General features: G+C 37.5%; 1 protein-coding gene across 1 annotated transcript in view; it reads right to left on the reverse strand.

The window, feature by feature from the left end:
- The window catches only part of LOC124408373 (origin recognition complex subunit 2), an 83,761-nt gene that overhangs the window by 28,175 nt on the left and 37,014 nt on the right, over nucleotides 1-18,572 (reverse strand). The gene's annotated exons all lie outside the window — the stretch shown is intronic.

The following is an 18,572-nucleotide window of genomic DNA, read 5'->3' on the forward strand; positions in this document are numbered from 1 at the left end:
AATTAGGTCTACGGTCTTACACAAAGTCTTTGAACTGTGGGTTTCGACGTGGATCTCTTAACGTGCCAAGCCGATGGCGTCGCTGCGATCGAGGGATACGTTAAATCATTGAAAATGTAGGTTATGTTTATGGTATCCATCGATCGCAGCGCCATCTGGCTGGATTTTTTTTACAACAGTGGAGGCATTGCGTCCTATTGAAATTCTGCCTGAGTTGCATTAGACACGTATTAGAGTAGCCGATTGTTAGAAAAACACGTTTAAGGAGACACGTTAGTGAAACTCTAAACTTTTTCGATTTGCTTGAAACTTTAACTGATAATGAAGGTTCATAAAATAAGTGATTTTCACTCGATTCCAATCGGTTATGTTCTACATGTGTTCAGTTATTATTTAAAATGAGGTAAATAAGTGGCGCTTTTCGAAAAGCTTTTTGCGTGACGATTCTCATCGTAAAAATCTGAAAAAAATCCACAGCCATTAGAAGAGCGTAGAGAAGAAAAGTTTCCATGGAAATTGACAATTTTTGTGAAAATTGTAAATTACTATAAGTAGTAACCTGTCGGATTGCAATTTTTATGGTAACTCTTGTTCTCTGGGCTCCTCTCATGGCTGTGGAATATTTTCAGATTTTTAAGATGAGAATTGTGACCCGAAGAGCTTTTCTGAAGACACAACTTTTTCATGTTATTTTAAATAATAACTCCACACATGTGAAACGTAACTGATTAGAACCGAGTAAAAAGCACTGGTATTATGAAGCTTTATTATGAGTTCAAGTATCAAACAAATCGAAAAGGTTTATCGTTTCACTGATGTGTCCCCTTAAGGGGAAACTTCGGTTAGATTTCGGTGATATCGAGTTTTTTGTGTTTCAAACGACCAAAAAATATGTGATGAAAAATTCCTTCCAACGAAATTTAGATCATGGAAGTATGTGTCCTGAAAAAAAATTTCATCAAGGAACTTTTGGAAGCAGTAGCTGAAAATTTTCTGCCAAAAGTTCATTGCGCATCCGCTTTGATCGTTTTTTTTTTTTTTCAGGACAATTTTTCATCGCATCTTTATTAGACGTTTGAAAAATAAAAAACTCGATATTATCAAAATTTCACTGTAATCCCTCCTTAATTAAGTCAACTTTTGATTAGAATTAAGTACCACCAGTTTCATAACATTGAGTGACTCGTGATTAACGTGTGAAACTGATCAGCGTCGGTTGAACGGCTTTAAAATTAAGGTCAAGTTCAGATGAGTTTGAGTATTTTTTTAATCTCATTTCAAATTTGCACGCGAATAATTTTCGCCATCGCATCATCCCGATATCGAAATAAACGAAGCAAACATCGTCCCGTGATAGATTAATTTATTCGAAATTGGCGCATCGCCGCTTTCGTCGGTTTATAATTTATTACAACGGCTGTTAAATAATGAGCGCACCGTGATGGTATGACCCTCTTCTAGGCTTGCAACGTGCGCTAAAACCGCGCGTTATAGTCTCCTACTACTACCTGCAATTTCGTGCTGTTTCAAAACGCATATTTGCATAAATATAGCGCTGCGGTACTCGCTAATAATCGCAGAATTTCAGACCACCTAGATACAAGCTTATTCGCGCGTATTTAAGGATGAATGAGGTGTACAGTCGAGTGGAAAAACTGTCGAATAAAGAGAAAGAGAAGAAAAAATAATAATTGAGAAACAGAGATTTATAATTAAGGACTGAGTCAAGTTGAGATAAATTTTATTGCAAAACAATGGAATTCGTAACGTGAAAGTATTTTAAAATGAAGCAGCCATAATTCATTGTCTATACAAAGTCTGCTATTTATTCTACATAAGTTATAATTTGTTTCGGTCAATTAAAGAGCAACAAAATAGAAAGTCAATTTCGCGTGCGATTTTTTATACACGTATGTAATTCATTCATTTACAAACAAAGTGAGATCCGATTGGTCTGAATTGAACATCGCTTTACTTGAATTTCCAGATTTTGGTAGACGCTTTGTTAAAAAAAAACATCTTTAATTCACTAAACTTTATTTAAACTTTTTGAAAGCTTGATCGTATTAATTTTCCAACAATAACCAAGGATTTTCACCAGCCTTAGAACTTTCTCGAAATAAACCAATCAATCAATCGTTTATCGGCGTTATTATGTGTTAAATAATAATAATAATAATAATAATAATAACAACATGAATACCTAATCAAATTTTTTTACGACATGGGCATTGAAAAGTCCACTTTTTGTGGCAGTATTCGTTCCGTAAAGTGACGTTTTATACGGCAGCGAACAAAGTTACGGAATAAAGTCTTTATTCCGCAGTTTTGATGCGCAGTTCAAAGTGCGCATCCCAAACTGCTGAATAAAGTAGCTTCGTCGAACAGATCGCGACATAACCTCACTCTTCGTTTTGCTTTTCAATCCCTATAGCGTAAAAAATATTGTATATGGCATGCCCGTAAACCGTTTTTTGGCTCGGATAATTTCAGTACTCGCTTCCGGTTCGCTTCCGGCTCGCCTTCAGCTCGTCCTGAAATCTTTATCCTTGCAAAAAAAAAAAACAAGCGGTTTACGGGCATGCCTACATAAATAGCTATTGTTTTTCATATAGACTTTTTCAATCCCCCCCCCCCCCCCTCCCCCGCCCCCTTTGACGTCCTCGCTTTCACTTCGCGGTTAAAATCTGAGATATTTTACATTTGCTCGTGTGTAGGTATACGTTTGTGAATGTAGGTCTACACCATACGGATTATCTACGATAGTACGAGACCTCGTAATGCAGCGTGTAATTTGTCTAAAAGTGAGAAATTTGAAAGGGACGCGCGTGGGTCGATACGCGTAGTGATTCGTGTGTGAAGTGAATATGTGATACTTAGGTAAATACATACACACATGCCCCAACCATGCCGCATGTATCACATTATATGACCTGCATTTAACGCGGTTACTTAACCCTCCCGTGTGTGTGTGTGTGTGTGTGTGTGTGTGTATCTCTGTTTGCGATATACCTACGACGACGAGGTCTATGATAGGCGAGTTATAATGAAAGGCGAGTGAATTTCGTGTATATAGTATGCATAATAAACTATACAGGGTTATTATAATCGTGCAATTGCTATCGATCAAACGTTTATCGACATACGCATGGATACAAAAATCGACACGCGAGGTCGATTCGGTTCGTCCTTCGATTTATCGTTCCGAATTCAACGGTACTAATAATTCCGATAAAACGATAATGTCACAGGTTTTCCGATGCATTATATATACCTGATAACGATCTCGTGACGATCAACGTAGCTCGTCAAAGGATAAGACAACTTTTGGCTTAAGGAATAGTCCGGCCTTAACGACGGGAAAGAAAACAGAGTTAATTCGAATCAATTCAGAGGATCCTCATGGACAGAATGATTTTTTTTTTTTTTCATCAAATATTTTTCATATTTGGGAAAACCTTGTCAATTTTTTTACCTAATAAACGATAAATAATGACAAATTTTAACCGCAAATTGAAAATTTACGCAAATGAAGATACACAAATGAAAACTTTCGAGAGTCGAAATATTCCACTCGGTGTCAAACTAATTATTAGCAGGCGGCAAAAAAAAATTTATTAGTATGAAAAAAGCGGGGAGCGAGGAAAGAAAATTTCTCGTTGGATGGTCGAAATTCTATATTGATGAGATATAAATATCAATTTTTTGGGTGCTTGTCGTACGATATTTGAAGGGACTATTTTTTCGTACGAGTTCATGGATTTCAATATGATTGAAATAAAAAAAAAATGTCGAAATATTTTTTGTTTTTTTTTTTAACACTTTAAAGAAAGTTTAGACACTATAAATTCGGTACAATTAATTCATTTTTTATCCAGCTACGCATATTGAAATAACGAATTTTCAGATACTGCCGTTGTTCAAACATGTGTTTCGAGCCAAAGAAATATTCGATAATCAAGAAGAATTTCTTTCTTAGACCAAAACGGGTGTCGAAATTCAATGATTATTATGAACCCTCCTGACGACGATTTTTTCCACAAGGTTACGGATAGTTTTCCATATCGCCAGATAAGAAACGCTCTGCCAAATTCGTCGTAACGTCATATCACGGAGAAAGCGAAGTCCCTGTAATATTAATAACGAGAGAGTACCGTCGCGAGTATTGAAAAAGAAAAAAAAAAGAAAAATCTCCCAATGACGAAATCGCCCCGAAATAAAATCTCGGCAAAAAAAAAAAAAAAAAATCCACCCGATAAAATACCCACGGAACGAAATCCAACCTGACAAAAAAAAAAAAAGCGAAAAAACGAAAAAAAAATGCAAAAAACACAAATTAAATTAATTAAATGAAACTAAATCAAAATATACGACATTGACGATTAATTGTGCTAATTTTTACGACTCGATGATTAATTGCTCTGGTAGAAAATATAAAATTCCACGGTAGAGATTTTGTCCGATAGAATTGTTTCAACGGGGAATTTTTTTTTTTTTTTTTTTTTGTTCAGGGGGTACCCCCTTGGGGGATTTTGTCCGGGGAGATATTCAAAAAGGAAATTGTGGGTGGTAATCTACCAACCTAACCTAACGTAACCTAACCTAACCAAGCCCAAGCCCAAGCCCAAGCCCAAGCATCGAGTGGAGAACCGCCCAAAACGCGATAAGCAGAGCGGCCGGTTCCCCGTTCCCCGTTCCCTATTCCCCGTTCCCCGTTCCCAGTTCCGAGGTTTAGAAGCGCCGCCAAGCGGCGCCTCGACACTGAGCGAGGAAATTAGCGATGGTGGTCAACATCGCGATAGCGAACTGCAGGAGAACAGCGAGCAATGAAGACTGAGCAGTGAGCGGCAATGTGGGTTCTGCGAGACTGATTGCGAGTAACCGAGGCCTACTCGGCGAAGTGGGGGGGAGGGGGGAGCGAGGGGGGGAGTCGCGTGCCACTTAAGAGCACGAGAAGTCGGTCACAGCCTCGGCCCGTCCGTCCGTCCCCCCTCTCCCCTCTCCCTGCTCGCCACTGCAGTGGTTCTCACTCAGATCCCGCCGAATCTAGTTCGATTTTGCCGCGCAAAATTGCAGCAAATGATTGCGTGGAAGGGTTATCATATATATACATATTTTTTTTTTAATTTGATATGTGGGAGGGGGGGGGGGGATTTGAAAATAACGTACTAAATACGACATTGTTTGTTTATTATGGTAATGGTCTAATTAGATGATGGAGTTTGGTGGACTAAGCTCATTCGCATGTTATTTTTATGAATAAGCTCTGATAACACTAGAATGGGTTTGTTTTTTATTATTTTTTTTTTTTCTGGAGTTTGGTACGGTGACTAGAAATTTCTAGTAGATTGGGTATTGTTAGAAATAACGGTATTAATATTGTTGGAATTGGATGAAAATGTGGGACAGGAAATTAATTTGTTTGATTATAATTGTTGAGACTACATTTTCTGGTTATTGCAACGTTGAATCTGCTTGTTTGATTTGATTACATTTTTTTTTTCTTCACTTAGATTTTGTCCCAAAATCGATTTATTGTTACGCCAACATTAAGTTATTGCAATATAGTTAAAAGAAAATAATAAAATAATAATCAGAGAGAATGGTAACGCATACTAGATTTTCTGAATACCTTATTATACGGCTATGGAATTCATTCGGAAATTTTTTTATCCAGAACCTGTATATGTCGGTGATGTTAAAAATGGTAAAGACCATGTATTAGAAATTCGACTTTTCACATCTTTTATTTTCATTATTATTATTATTATTATTATTATTATCTCGTTTATCTGGTTTTGACATTTTTTCTACACAAGGACATATATAACTCACCAATATTCTTGTATTGAAATGCAACTTTTTTCTACAGCAAAAATTGATTTCATGGCTAAAATTCCTCAAACGGACCAGAAGTTGGATGAATTTTTTTTCTTAAAATGGTATAATCGTTGCTCTTCGCACAAAAAAAAACGTAATAGGCCGAATGAATATTCGGTGCTGAGCTCACGTCTCGTCGCGTATTATAGCTCGGATTCTATGGGGGGCCAAATTCCAACCGATTAGAGACTGCATGTAAACTTTTTTTGCATTGCTGAGGGAAGAGTGTTTCATCCTCTTTTCAACGCGCTTAAAAAGCCTTCAGGATGATTTAGGATTGAAGAAATACACTGATAAGCAGCTAATTTATTGCGTTATTGTCTGTCAATTAACACACCGAGTTTTGTGTTGAATAAAACACCAGAAATAAACCCAAAACACCCCTCCTGATTATTTTTTCGTTGATTTCACTTTGTAGAGAGCAGTAGAATCTCTAGAGCAACACGATATCATACAGCAATCGTTATAATTTTATATTCTTAGTTTAAATGATCGAAAAATTGTTAAAACTAGTTACGCCATCGTTTCAAGGTGACGAAAAAATTTCAACTCAAATCAATCATTCTTCACTGTACGTATTACTAAGTTTCATTTCTATCGTTGAAAATTTCTCTACTATAAACTATCAATTTCGATACGTTATATACAGCGTGGTTTGTTTTTGCGGAAAGCTTTTTCACTTCCGCTAAGTTTTCATTTTTTCAAGATATGTCATGATGTGAATTTTTTTATTCTTTTTCTTCATTCATTTCTTTTTATATCTGACGCGACTTGCAAGCATGCGTCAAAACGCGACCGTTACTGGTCCTAAAAAAACATGCTGTGAATATATGATATATATATATATATACATATAAGGCGGATCGAATGGCGAGCGTTGAACCGGTTCGATTTTCAAAGAGTCTGATTGATCGGTCTAGGAATTACAATTTCAGACGAATGAAACACCGACTCGTATATAAAATATATATATTCTCCAATTAGAAGCACTCGAAATGAGAAGACTGGATTTGGTTGGATAGAAACAACCAAAAATCATTGAGAATCGAATGAAATCGAAAGTGATCGATAGCTGAGTTTGAAAGATCAGGCTTGATCTTATTGGCAGTTGGATCAATCTTACGATAGGATTTTGCAACATTTATTTCTAAACAAGAGGAACTGTAATGGATATAAACTGAAGAATGGAAATGATCTAAGTTGTTTTGTGGTTGAACGCGTTGTTTCTGATTACGAAGTCCCTTCATGCATTTTCCTCTGATCGGGTGGCTAGAAATGTTTGTGAAAAAAATTTCCATAACATTTCCAAGTTTTTCAGGATTTTTCCGAGTTCCAGTAAGTTATGAAAACCTAAATCACTTTTAGTTTTGATATAATATTAACTCTAAATTCAGTTCAAATTCAAGAAAAATATAATCTACAAAAAAGTCAGTTTAAGCCAACCTGTTGTTTGTCGATGAAAAAAAGTAAACTTGTTACATAAAAAAAAACATCATTTCTAATCCCCATGATAGAAGACTGATATTTTCAGTTTTTTTCCGCGAATACCTAATTAAAAATCCCTGTCAATTCCAGGTTTTCCAAGATCCTTTTTAAGCTGGACCTTTAGAATCATCTCTGCATAATTCATTCTTTAATTAAACATATGATGCAATGTAAGACTCGCGTTACAAAAAGTTTCTATCCAAATGAAACTTGAAGCCATAAGCACCAGGATTAAAGTTAAAATTCTTGTCTAGTTTGACAAGAGTTTGGTAATATTCGATAAAAAATTTAATTTTTGGATTTCCCCGGTTCGTTTCAATCAACGTCAGCACGTCGAGCTGCCAATTCTGGGAACCAGCTTCAACTCGATGATTTCCGATGTGGTAAAAGGACGAAGGTGGGGTTGGATTACGCGTGCAGTAATCAGTGCATCTTGTCAAACGAATGATAGTTTTCTGAAACTAATAAACCTGGAGGAGGAGGATGAGTACAAAGAAGTGTAGAGACGTATTGTAACGACGACGTTTAACGTCTTTGACGATGGGGAGGAGGCGGAGGCGGCGTCGGCGGCCTACATTTGACAGCTGCCACCACTGCACGAAAGCCAGAAGTGAGGAGAGCAGCCATCTTTGCAGCGTCGTTCGTTTCTGCCACCGCCATGCCTGCTGCGCCTCCGCACATTTGACCCTGGCTATATTTAGTCAATATTTCATCCGTTTTACGATCAACCCGGTCAAGCTAATTATTAAACTGTCCCTGGGCCGATTTGACCTGGTCTCGTTTGCGTGCGCCGGGCAAAAGTTCGCCAAACGAACAACTTCGTTGTTATAAGTTTATAATAATGCCCGATGACAAAACCATGCAACCACTGATATAGCGATGTCGTGGAGTCATCATCGACGGCCACGTGTACCTGATTATCTTTCAAGGTTAGGTACTCATTCGGTTATTGTAAATTTTCGGTTGTAGCCACAGATTTCGCATCGCCTATCTTCGCTACTTATCTATTATACAATATCCTTTTCAGTTTAACCTCGTATTCTTGTATAAGTTTAACTTAGTTTTAGCAAAGAACACAGACGGAAACGTCACAGTGCTTCAAGATGTTGATTGTCGCATTATCCACACATTGTTTAATCTACATTTAATATAAAATTAACGTCCTTTGTCAACTTGTTTCCACGTTAACAATTACAATGAGATTTTAGGACAGTTTTATAACCGTTTACAGTACACTTCTGTAAACATAATACTCTATATTTGAGATATTTTTAAGAATTATGGAAACAGTTGACGTTCCTATAGTTTCTTACTTGTCATTGAAAACATTTATCCGGATTATAAATGTATTGTAAAATTATAGAAAATGCATATAAAAATCAACTCAATGGAGAAAAAACTGCATCCTACATATCAATAGACTCCTGATCAGTACAGTTTTTTTTTTTTTTTTTTTTTTTTTTCAATGTCTTTCATGGTTTTTAGTTTCCGTCTATTTCTCATTAAAATTCACTATTGCCGTGCGAAGATCATAATTATGAATAATAGAGAGCAATAGGCGTGAATAGGAGGTCACGAAGCTGGCCACTCAGAAGGAATTTCAACTAATACCTATACATTATACATACGTTATACATATAGGCATCCATATAGCCAACAGAAGAATAAATGTGTTGAGAAGTATAAGTAGCAGGTATAATAATAAAGAGACCCACGCTTTGTGTCAACGATGTGAAAATGACCGCGGCCTTAATGCCGCACTAAACGGTTGGACATGGACTAGGAGGACGGTTACCGTGGTTACAATATATAGTAAAAATTCCGTAATACGAACTGTTCATAAATTGCGTAAATTTTTTCTGTGTCCCAAATTTGCGAGAAACTCAACAATTGGATGGACCGATGAAGACGCGAAACCATTACACAATAGTAGCGATTTTTAATAATTTCGCAACTTGACACGCCGATGATGAACCGCTGAAACTCTCAATTAGATATCTTCGTTCATTCGTTCATTCTCCAGCCCCGTTGAGTTTGCGTCACTTCGTTACTCCTCAGCGGTGATGGACCGTTGCGAAATTCTGCGCACGCATCGAGGATGTGACGTTATCGGATGATATTCATCTCCAAGATATAGACATTGAAACTCGTCTCTGTGTACATGTATAATTTTCATACTTCCAACTTCGTCTAGCATCCATAAGCCAAGAGTCAGGATCAACCCAGTTGCAGAAAATGGTACGAGGCTGTAATTACGATTATTATATCCTCCCAATCCGTTTCTGCAACGAGTCAATTTCAAGATCCAAAATACAAAACAGGGATATTTTTATGTCCTCTGAATTTTACGCTATACCATACATTTCTTTACTTTACATTATTCGATAAAGATGATTAAGGTGCTTATAAAGACACGTTGTACACCTCGAAAACGCGGGGATGCAAAACTCCTATACCGCTCAAGCGGTCAGAGTGAAACTTGAGCAGTTAATGCCTTATTTTGGCAAAAAGTCAAGCGTCTTTTTAGTTTTTCAAAATTTTGATAAAAATTTTACAGCTTGGTTACCACTCACAGAAATTGGCCAAATTTTTATAGTTGCACTGAATGGATCTAACTATCCGGTATGATGCCACTCGGCGGTGATAAAACACACATTTTGAGCTCAGTCCCATGAGATTTGATAGTGAAGTGACGAAATGGCAGCTGATCTGGTTTTCGATTACGAAGTACACCGAAATCTCATTTTGGCGACATTTGTTACCGACATTACGCGTATGCCGGTAATGTATGCGTGTAATGTCGGTAAAAAATTACCGGCAGGCGTGAAAGATCGGTAACAAGTGTCACCAAAATGAGATTTTGGTGTTCTTCATAATCGAAAACCAGATCAGCTGCCATTTCGTCATTTCACCATCAAATCTCATGGGACTGGGCTCAAAATGTGTTTCATCACCGCCGATTGGCATCATACCGGATAGTTCGATCCATTCAGTGCAACTGTGAAAATTTGGCCAATTTCTGTGGGTGGTAACTAATCTGTAAAATTTTTTTCAAAATTTTTCAAAAGTAAAAAGACGCTCTACGTTTTACCAAAATAAGGCATCAACTGCCCAAGTTTCACTCTGATCGCTTGAGCGGTATAGGAGTTTTGCATCCCTGCGTTTTTGAGGTGTACAACGCTTCTTTATAAGCACCTTAATAGCTATCAACGGTATACGAAAGAAGATGGCTCACGCAGTGTCATTCGATTCCGAGTTAAAGGAGCCAGGACATTTCCTTGCAGATTGAAATCGGACCTGCAGTACCCTTCCAGATCCCGAACCGTGGCGAATGAGCATGAGCATGAGCCATACCAACGACTGTCAACTAGACGGTGTGAAACCAAGCCACACCACGACGTTACATTAGCATACATCGAAACATCATATCGGAAGAAAATTCTTCGGTATACCAAGAAAGACGCAAGCAAGGTGGGCGATGCTGGAGGTGAGTATCCAGCTCGACCTGCCAGGCAGAGACCGGCATCGGCACTCACACACCGTAGAGGTATGGAGGCAGGCAGCTCTTGGAAGTAGGCCACGACCTGCAGCTGAGCAAGATGTTCCGATAGATGGAAGGAAGCTAGGTGAGAATGCCCAAGGAATACCAAGTCATAGACGAGCATGAGTAGAGCGGATAAGTATCGGCTAGAGCAAATCGAACTCGTGCACTGTACAACCACCTATGCCATTCACTATCGAGTACCTAAGTGACTAGCGATCTGCACTTCCTTGGGATGCTTGGACGCGTCGTACGGTGTGTGGCGTGTGGCGTGACGTGGGGGACCAGCTCACTCACGCCCAACGACACGCGTCTTTCGAAGCACGCCTGACGCAAGGAGACTCCGATCTACTACTACCTACGGGGGCGTACGAAGTAGGTAAATAGCGTACCGGTGACCCGTCACCTGCGTTCTCGTTCTATTGAGAGCATCACGTCGTCGTCGAGTGGAAGGGATAAGCAACGGAGTTACAGGAGCTCCGATATCCTCGTGAGATTGAGGAGACTGCGAGCCGAATTCAGCGGCTAGATTCGCGGCGCCACCTTCTCTTCTCGCCCATTTGGACCGCGAATTCGATAGTTTGAAATCGGATCGCGGAATGAGGAAACATTGAATTCAACCACGTTGTGATTGTAAAGAGCGTGGTTCATTCCTGACGGAGAAGGCTGCTCGATAGGTCGGAGAATTAGTCACTACTTGAACGATTATTTTATAAGAGACCATTTTTCACCAATATTCAAGGTCACTTGCAAACTATGAGACATTAAATGTCGCGTTGGTTGTTCACTGTCTCGAAAAAATTGGCCAGTTTAGACTAGTATAGAAGCATTTTCGTGGTCAATTCAGAACTTGAAGATCAAATAGATTTGGATTGACGCCAAAAAGTATATTCTATAGAAGTCCGCGACGCGATTTTTTTTTTGTTTTTACAGTGTTGATGATTCATTGGCAAATTGACCCGCTGGCCAATTCGTCATACCTACTTATTATTATACTGCAAATGAACGTAGATGCGGAGAAGGTCGTATACTTTTATCACAGATTAGTACCGGGCAAAAGAACGAGACGTGACTTGGTCTTGTCTTGATTTTCGATACGAGATTAACAAGCAGACAAGATAACTTTCTCGTCTTTCCAAGATTCGTCAATATTCAAAGAGAAACCGCAATGAATAATGGGCGACATTTGATTTGCCCAAAGTTGCATGAATTTCTCACACTTACAAATACTTTCTATTAAAAGACTCTTTATTTTAAATCGATGTATTAGGTTCTTCACTTCCATCAAAGTAAGGATTATCAATGCCAAGAAGGCCATACCAAGACAAGACTAAGACGAGACGTGAAAACCGAGTGTTTTCCAATACCAAGACAAGTAATAAAAATTGAGACTCTTCTGAGACCAAAAGAAGACTCTGCAAAGTATCGTTTCGTCTTGTATCCAGCAGTGTCACAGATACTTGATGCATTCCATTGAACAAAACCGGTCCTCCCATTGCACTGTAAAAGGAAGTGATTTTTCTGGCTACGATTACAAATTCCTAATTTTTCGCAACTCTGTCGCTATCAGTCGACCTAATCTTCATTCGTATCGCTGATTTATGAAGCGATCCAAGAAACGTCCTGAGCCACTATCCCCCTTTGGTATACCAAGTCCTTCGGGCACTCGGTTTATTTCTGGCTTCGACTGGTTCGGCAGCCGTAGGCCGCGAAGAGCAGGGCAATGCAAGCGTGCGCGAGTTGTCGCACTTTTGAATTGGACACAGGTCAGGTAACTGGAATCTCACCCCCCTTGACGCTGCACCAGATACTGTGCACGTGCACTCCGAGCGATCGTTCGCCGAGTTGGAAAATTCGAAAATCACGGGAAGAGGTTCAAAAGTTTTCCTTCATACTGGACCAACTTTTTGGAGCCATTAAGAAAATTGGATAAGGATGAAGTTAGTAACGTTAAAGTAACGATGCATGTTTAGTAGGGTGGAGCAAAAAAACTGACAATTTTTTTTTTTTGACTCTCGTGTGACAAAATGTTAGTTATTGATGTTTTAAGGGCCCATTCCAAAGGATAGCTCAAAAAAAAAATTTTAAGAGGTCGCTCCAAATTTAAAAAAATGTCAAAAATCGTCATAAAGTTAAATTGAAAAAATTATGCTTTCAGTATTTTGTTTGATTTTTAATTCATGTCGTGGTGTATTGTTATCGATTCTTTCTTACTGAATTAAGGAAAAAAAATTTATGAAATTTTAATATGAATATTAAAAGGTCGCTCGAAAAGATCTCTAAAGAAATGCAACAAAAAATTGAAAAAAAATTATGAGCAACCTTTCAAAATTCAAATTTTGAACTGAAACTTTCGGAAACTTATTTTTTTTTTTGTCTATAAAATTATACAGAGACGAGAAAAAAATTTCAAAAAAAAAATCGATTTTTGACTATTTCTGACGTTTTAAAAAAATACATTCATATATTTCGAAAAGTTGACTCTTTGAAATTCATACAGAAATTGTACGATAATAATTTCCCCCCTGACGTTTCGTTACATTGACGTTACTAACCTTAGCCTCGTAAAATTGGTGGCTTTGAGGTGATTTGAACCTCGGACCAGTGATCGAAAAACATTTTTCAGTACAACTGGATATTATTAACGATCTTATCGATATTTGAGAGCGTAAACTCTAGTTTGAGCAGTATCGAAAGCTATTAAGGTAAGTGTACCAGTTTTTTCGATCTTATCTGTTTAATCCTTAGTTCTAAAATGACCAAAAAATAAATTTGCAGTATCCAACCTTCTAGCAATTGGTTTCAGTAATCGAGAAATTCGGAATTTTTCGAAAAGGTCAAAGTTGGGTTTAAATATGTAAATAACTGATACACTTACCTTAGCTTGTATCAGGTTATATAGTGTCATTAAAAACTCATGATAAATTAGTTTAAAAATCAGGAATTTGAATTCTGACAAATTTCACAAAAAAAAATCATCGCCTTGGTAAGAAAAAGAATTGAAATATAGTTCAATGATTAATAATTTGATACAGTTTAGATTATCGATGAGCTTTTGTTGATTTCGAATCCGTCCATAGTTTGTCCAATTTCATTAAATAACTGTTAATTTCGTATACATGTAACATTAAATTCTACACAAATGCCTTGACATGAATTTTCGTGACAAGCTGCATACATTAAGTACTTCGGTATAAATGCAATCAGTGACATCGTTAGAGAAGCCATGCATAATTTGTTCGACTTTCATCTTTTAATTGAAACTCACGTAGTATTTTCGCGCGACATATTTTCGCGAATAAATGCTCTTAAAACAATAATGACTTTTTTCCGTAGTATTCGGCTTTCGTTGACACGAACGTTACTCGCATCGTGCATAATTAATGTTAAACGACACCGACGCAATGTGTTTCCTTCATTGCGTGCAAGCTTACATTCGTAAAATGGGGTTGCTTGGTGAACGATGAACATGAATGTGCATTGATCGCGAGTGGAAAGGCCAGTAGAACAAGGTTGTATACCACAATTATTAATCGTGTTCTCTTTTATTCGCCCCTCAATTCTCGACAGACCCGGCGCTACTCAACAGCTGCACAACAAGACACTCAACTCACTCATGTGGTCTACATTTCGTATTTACATGCAACGTTTCATACCTATGCAGTAAATTTTTAGTTACTTCTACGTTACATTATAGGGACAAAAATCTTAAGAGCCTTTCCACGCAATATCCATCGAATAATCTTGTTTCGCGTAACGAGTTTTAATTATACATATCAAAAAAAAGTGAAAAAATTTGGCAGTGAAGAAAAATGTATTTCAGTTGAAAGTAATACGAGAGTAACGTTTATCCTCCAATAATTAATTCAGGGTACGACGAGCGATAAAATTGTATTCGGTAATTTTTTTAATAGAAAAAATGTTTGTCTCTGGTTAGTTGTTTTTTCGAGAAAAAAAAAATACAGAAAACTTGGAGAGTTGCCTTTTCGAATTTATGATTATATATGACTGAAAACCTTGAGAAATTTTCATTACTTGAATGAAAATTGTGGGAAAAATGTTAAACCAAATATCGGGGAAATTTTTTGGTCCCATAGCGACGGCGTTGCTTGATTAGAAGCGGCGATTTACCGTCCCTGGTGAATTCAGGCTGATGCAAGGTAGAAGGGCGGCGTTGATAAAAAGGCTAGTCTCGGTTATATCAGGTCAGCCGGCAGCCGCCCGTTCCAGATTTCACACGATATTGGGTCGATTGCGCCTATAGTGGAAAGGCGCTAGACCAGCGTATTCCGGGTCAAGAGGTATAAATAAATGCTAATATCAACACGCGCCGGATTGCCAGCTCGTATTATAACCTGTATACCTACGCCATTATCTCCGCTGCTAAACTCGGGGGAAAAGTTTTTGCTTTTTTTTTTTTTAATAAAATGGATCTGTAGACGCATGTTGTAGGAAATAATTTAATGAAATAATTGCTTGAAAATTGTATAATGAATAAAATATACTTATTATAAATACGAAATCTCGATTTGAGTTTAGTCCATTGGATAAATTAATACTTTTTTCATGTTTTCACGGTATTAACAAAATATTGAATATACTCTGGTAGATTCAACCAAATCGCTTCATACAGTTCACGAAATCTGTTCGACGAATGACGATTAGTCAAATTTACAAAATCATTAGAGCTACTGATTGATTACCGCTATCAAACATACGTTGCATCGTAAATCTAAAAAAAAATTTATGTCGTAGGGGCAAAACATTCTCTGTAACGCGTTAAAAATCATTCCTCGCAAGGGATGTAAGATGAGCAGTTATCAGGAGGAGCTCCAGGCATCTGCAGTCTAGTAAAATCAGCAGAACTAAATCATTCGTGGTCGAATACCATAGAATCAGCCTGACGATTCCCAATGGCATATTTCTTTGTCATAGTTTGACGCGGCGCATAATTCATGCGGCATAAATGACAATAAAACGATAATTTTTTCAGTTACAACAATTAAACAATCATTTTTCAATCTTTAAAAAATTATTTCACTCCGTAGATCTGATTTCGCAATCGCAACAGAATCTATGAAATTGTGTTGCCGAACCGGTTCTTGGACATGTTTCTAAAACATTTTGTTTTCTGCGGACTATAAAATCAACAAAACTTTTTGGTTTTGTTAATATTTGTTATTTACAACAATAATTACAACGAATAATTACTTGTAAGGAATTTCCTTGCAAAACAATTGAAAACTCAAAATTTACGGTAAACTCGCATTCGTATAATTTTCTGCTATAAGTATAAGAAAATAATGAGGTTTCTCCGAGCAAAACCAAGGCGAGATAGCAAGTCTGGCGCGACGAGGTCGCGATTAATACCGAACAGCTATTATTTCAGGGATAAAGCAGCTGCAGACTTTAAGGCTCCTGAAGATTACGCGATCTGTGTCAAATTATTAGCGAAAAATAACTCTTCTTTATCACAGTGTTGATTCAACTGTCGAATGTTTGCTCGCTATCTCGTATCGGCTGTACTCAATGATTATACGTATATACGTATGGCAAAAAAAAAAATGGCAACAACAAAGAAATAAGGTGATAGTAATTAAAATTTGAATGAAATATTGGCCAATTCGATATGAGAAATAATTGTAACATTGTGACTGAAAATATAATTTTTTTAATTTAATTTTATGACGATTTTTGACATTTAAAAAAGTTTCGAGCGAGCTCTTAGAAATTTTTTTTGAGCTGTCCTTTTTGGTCACACGAGACTCAACAAAAAAATTCGTTTTTTTTGCGCCACTATTATGGGTTTTGCATGATCCGCTGTGTACGTCGGAGAAGGAGAAAGAAGATAAAGATTTCACCAATGTGTACCAAAGCATCAATATGATGAACACTTCGAAACCTCGCAAGAGCACTAAAATATCGTAAGATGGTAAAATGTCGTAAGAAAATTAAACACTAGAGTGACTAGATCCAGAAAACACAATAAGACCAACCATATTTTTTGCTTATAATTTGCCACAGAATCCTCATTTTCGGTTACCACATAAGAAATGGAAATAGTTAAAGACCGTTATACACGGTAATAATAACAGAAAATTTTATTATATTTAACTGGGAAAACAATTAGAGAAAGAAAAAAAATAACGTGTAAGCGTTGAACGATGACGATGTGTAATGTATCTTCTTATCGTTGAACTGCTGTAAAAGCAGAAACCTAACGCGAGAGGACAACCTACTAAACTCTGGTATAACAGTTTGTGCATAAGTGCACTTTTACATGTGGTTCTCATCTTAATGTGCTCGTAATACTTAAACATTGTGTTCGGCGGTCCGGATACTTGCGACGAATCTTGTTCAACGGTGAAAAGTACTTAAAGGAGTGCCCTGGAGTATCTCGACGTTGACGTACATATTTCTAAATATCGTAATCCACGTTTCTCAAATGCGGAAAAGGGCTTAGCAGAAAACACTCCAATGCATTTTCATTTCAGGCAAAAATGAAGAAATGACACGAATTCTACTTCATGTCTTTACCTTTAGGTCTGTCTCAAATTAATCACTTTGTTCAGAATTGTGTATACAATGGACTGTCAAGCCCTTTTTACCGTTTGAGAAACGTGGACTTTGATATTTGGAGATACGTAAGTCAATGTCGAAATCGACCAGGAAACCCCCTTGAACTTGGGATACACAAGAGAGGAAAACAATCGTTTTTACTGGTATAGAAACAACTGCAACGATACTGTAAAAAAAAAAAAAAAAAAAATTTCTTCTTCTCTACATTATGCCATTTCGGTTTCCAGTGTTTCCATTAACGTGATTTCTTCAACGTTGCATTATATTCTTATCCAGCCTAATGTGGACATACTTGGAACAGAGACGCTTTTCTGCAACGAGCTTTCAACGGGACGAACAAACTCTATCTCTCAACCGTGAGTTGAGCACGTTTGTTTTTAGATCCAACAAGGGCTGACAGATGTCGCACATTGTAAAAGCATTTCATTGGCAGTTGGATTGTGTCTGGTTTACGAGTTACGATTACTCGGTGAAATACCTTCGAAACTAAGACGAGTTTCATTTCCTTCCTTTCAGATAACCGAAGGGAAAAAGTGAAAAAATTACTTCACGTATAGTTCTTTCGAATCCTGACAGCGAAACGAAGTTCGTGTGGATCGATTCATCATTCGTATCTAGCGGAAAGACGAAGTAATTTATGTGAGTACCTGCTGACTTGCCGTATCATTACTACGAATATATGTGCCTGGAGTTAGTGATAAACTATCAAATACAGAGAGACGTTTATACCTATCGTCCGATATGCGTAACTTATGTGAAATTCACGTGATATTGCAGAGAGTGAACAAAACTGCTGCTGACAATGAGTGCGATTGTGAATAAACTACAATCTGCAACAGTGTTGCCGTCTTCTCTTTGACTCACATGAACAAATCAGGTTTCCGTATCCTCGAGCGTTTGATAAATTATTATTCACGCATAGAAAACCGTCTCGTCGACGACGCGTTCCGAGATTTTTATCGATCTATCAATCGTTGATCGGACCAAACGTCACATTTCGATATCGCGATTAACTTTTTCTAATAAACGAAGACTAATCGTGATTTAAATTCAAGAACCAGATTATTCGTTAACGAAAGTTTGGCGC

Source organism: Diprion similis, chromosome 7 (assembly GCF_021155765.1).
Source record: "Diprion similis isolate iyDipSimi1 chromosome 7, iyDipSimi1.1, whole genome shotgun sequence".
NCBI lineage: Eukaryota > Metazoa > Arthropoda > Insecta > Hymenoptera > Diprionidae > Diprion > Diprion similis.